Here is a 4,172-nt window from a genome sequence, read left to right on the forward strand (position 1 = left end):
ACTTCTAACTGCACTAGTGACTCTACTTGTCTGTTTAGCTGTGTGTAGATAGAATATTGTGGAATGACCCCTCCCTGCACAGCTGGAGGATCTCCCTTGTCCCTTGGTCTTGCCCATTCATGGAAGCAGGATGAGTAAGGGACCTTCAATTAAAAAAAAAAAAAAAGATAAAATCAAAAGGTTAATTAACAACAACAACAACAACAAAAAGCTCCTTCCTGGACACCTCCACCTGTCCAAATGCCCAATGCTCTCTGGGTCACCATTTTCTTTGCTGTTTTCTTCAGCTAGATGTAATTTTTGTCTTCCGAGATATTGTGATATTGCACCTGGTACTGGCAAAATATACTTAGTTATAGGAGTCAAAATCTGATTTGGCTCAAAAAGTCAACTAATTAGAAGGCTTTGGTAATCATAAAAAATGCAGGAGCCTCTGGGCCACAAGGAATCCAAAGAGCTTGCAATATCCTGAGAACGCTCATTGTTTGCCTCTGAAACTTTGTGAATGTGAATTCATTCTCTTCCGATGTCTGAGCATTTGGGCTGCTGTAATAAAATATAATGGACAGGGTAGCTTATACATAGCTGAAATTTATTGTTCACAGTTCTGGAGCCTAGATGGCCAAGATCAAGTTTCCAGAACATTTGATAGAAAGGGTTCACTTTTTGGTGCTAGGTGGTACCTTCTTACTGGGTCCTTTCATGTGGAAGGGGCAAAGCAGTTCTCTGGGGATGTTTTCAGAGGGCGCAAACCCCATTCCTGAAGACTCCTTATCGTGTCATCTCCTTTAAGGACTTATTCATGAAGACCCCTCATCTTTAAGGACTCAATCATGAAGAGTCATCATGTCATCTCCTTTAAGGACTCACCTCATAGCATTGCCTTGGGATTAAGATCTCAACATATGGATTTTGGGGAAGCACAGTAACACTAACAACAGCTAATGACAGGAGTCTTTCTTATCAAAGACAGGGCTGTGTGATGGGTAAATGCATTGCTGATACCTCTAGTTTCCTATTTTCCCTACCAGAGGCAAATTGATACTGCATACTCTGACCCTGAAAGAAAAAGTCTTGAGGAAGACTTTTTTTAATTAAAACAATGGTTATCAGATGTGTGTTCCTAGGCCAATGAAGTGAGGCTTCTGATGGGGACAGAACTCTTAAAATTGGCCCAACTTGGGCACATATCCTCCAATTTGGCCAAGAAGGTTGTGGCAGATTACAGAAATGGCCATGATCCTCCACGACCCTCTGTGACCTTGTAGCTCCTCCATCAAGAGGTAGAGTCTATTTTCTTGCCCCTTGAGTCTGGGCTGGCCTTGGGCTTTGTTTTGGCATGAATGCAGTATAGCAGAAATCTTGCACATGCAGTTCTAAGAAATTCTCTCTCAAATACTTGTCTCCATAATGTGAGCAAGTTTGGGTTGACTTGTGTGATAAGGAGAGGTGTGTGTGTGTGTGTGTGTGTGTGTGTGTGTGTGTCTCAGTCTTTCTTACCATCTCCACTGACAATCAGTTAACCAACCAAACACAAGAAGCAGTGTCATTAGTGTGTCTAGATAAGACCAGAAGAGCCACCTGGATAAGATCAGACTAAGACGCCAACCCATGATTATATAAATGTCGCTCCTTTAAGCCACTAAGTTTTGACTATTTTGTTATACAAAGATCTAAATGACACAAAGACAAGATCTGTATGACAGCTGCTCCCCTTCGAACCAGAGGAGAAGAATTCCTGAAAGCAGGAAGTTTTCTGGGAAAATCACGGATGGCAGAAACAACCACTTTCAGGTGCTTAACATAAGACTATTGTAGTCTTTGTTCTCTACAGCTAGGCAGTGGACCCCTGAGAGCACAGCCTGATCTGGTTTATCTCCCACAGTGCTTAGCAGAGACTCTCACAAGATCAGATACTCAGTGAATGTTACTTAAATGAAGGACTACATGGGATATTATCGTCCGATAATTCTAATTTGTGTATGTATTAGACTTAAGAATTTTATCATAAACTTGTCTACTAAGGATATTTCCTTAAAAAATCTTCACATGCTGCATAAAAATGTAAATCTGATGCCATACCTCAGGAATGGTTATGAAATTCAGGACTGCTTCCCAGGAAGGAAAGACTTCTAGCAGTGTATTTTCTCCCCTGGAGATTCCAGTACATGATTGGCCGGCTGCATTACTTTGGAGCTAAGGTGTGATTATATAGCATGGTGTAGCAGGGCAAAGTCTGCTCATCTCATGGTGGCCAGGAAGCAAACGAGGGAGAAAAAAGTCAAGAGACAAGACACACTCTTTAAAGGCATGCCCTCTGTGAGCTGCTTCCTCTTGTTAGGCCCACCTTCTAACAGCTCATTCAATTATGAAGTCATCAGTAGGTTAATCTACTGATTAAATCAGCACCTTCATGATCCCGTCACCTCAATAGCATCACCAGGTGGCGGTGAAGATTTCAACAGATGAGGCCTTGGAGTTAGTTTATATCCAACCTGTATGAGAGTTCCCCAAGGATAACCAAGCTCAACTACCCATATCACTATTGATGGCCCATCAACAGGAAAAATTCTTGAGCTGCTTAGGCTTGATTGGACCTCACATATCATGGGGTTGACAGCTAGTTTCTGGGATTTGTCACGTATAATGAGTATTTGTTCTCTACTTGGCCTGCAGCAGTGGCCCTGTGGTTATCAGGAATGCATCTGAACCGTGTTGCAATTTCTATACTCCTAGGAAGGGCATTTATGTTCCTGTGGAAAATGAGGAACTAAGAGATGGAGCGACAGTAGAATGAAGCTTTTGGTGATTCTTGAGCTGCAAGAACAGTCCTGTCCCGGGTTTAGTACCCAGGACAACAATTCTTTGATGTAGTGGACCCAGAATAACTTATTGAGCTAGACATGGTGGCACACACCTCAAATCTCAGCACTTAGGAGGCTAGAGGCAGGGGGATCACCATGATTTCAAGGCTACCCGGCTACATAGCTAGTTTTAGGCCATCCTGGGCTACAGAATGAGACTTTGTCTCAAAAAACCCAAAACAACAGCAACAAGAACATCAACAATTGCATTCCAAAACCAAACAAGAAAAGAATAATGTATTGAACTTAAGGTGGACAATGGGAATCCACCCATTGGTGTGGTTCATCATAGGGAGAAAACAAAAAGATAAAAATAACTTAGTGATGTCTGTCTGTGAGCACATCAAACAAATCTCAGATCTGTGACTTGCCTTCCATAGTCTATCATGGCCCTTTTGGAATGGGATGATACGAATCCCACTGTTCCAGCCAAACACATGTGACTTGATTCAGTGTGTCTAAACAAAAATAGAATGTTTGCTTACTGTCTCCCACCAGATGAAACTAGAGAAACAGTCTTGAAGCCTGTAAGTATCCAAATGGGGCTCATCTAAAAGATAAACCTAAATGGAACTCTGAGTTCATCCGTTATGCCACTGAAGTTTCTTCAGGATTACTGGCTAGATTTTCAGCTCTTTCATCTCATGTGTTCATGTTCCAGATGTCTGTTGATTGACTGGAGAGACTGAATTAGGGTAGATTCATGCTTTTTAGGGATCATTACAAGTTCCTTAGACAAAGGTAATCTTAACAACGTGGACTCAAATTCTAGTAATTAGAGGCGGCCTCTGGGAGTCAACAAAGGGCAGGAGAGACCCCTCCAGGGCGGAAGGGGTCCAACTTCATGAGTCCTTCCTGGAGCAAGGACCTTTTTAGAGGTGGTGTGTTTGGTTTAACCCTTTAACTTTGCCAGTTCTCAAATGCAGATGAAGCTGGAAACCTCTTCTGTGCAATGGGTACAATGCTAACAGCTTTGCAAGTATGTTGTAAGGATTAGAGAAAATAATAGGTTTTTGTATTGCAAATAACCAATTAGTTTCACATCGCTTTGCCCTGTTTGTTCCCCAGACAGATCTCAAGTCAATCGACAGGCATTGATTGAGTCTCCACTGGAGTGATGGTCTCTGGAATTTGAAGTGTATGGAGTCCTCTTAGAGCTAAGCCACAATTTAAAAATCGGATGTTTTGCTCTTGGCTTTGTCAGTTTTGAAGCAGGACTGAATCTCTGCAGGAAGACAGAGCCAGAAGGAGCCATTCCATTTCTTAGAACCAAGGGGAGGCATCCAGGCCCCAGGCACAGTCAAGAAG

Source organism: Nannospalax galili, unplaced genomic scaffold, assembly GCF_000622305.1.
Source record: "Nannospalax galili isolate Female #2095 unplaced genomic scaffold, S.galili_v1.0 scaffold861, whole genome shotgun sequence".
In the NCBI taxonomy this organism is placed as follows: domain Eukaryota; kingdom Metazoa; phylum Chordata; class Mammalia; order Rodentia; family Spalacidae; genus Nannospalax; species Nannospalax galili.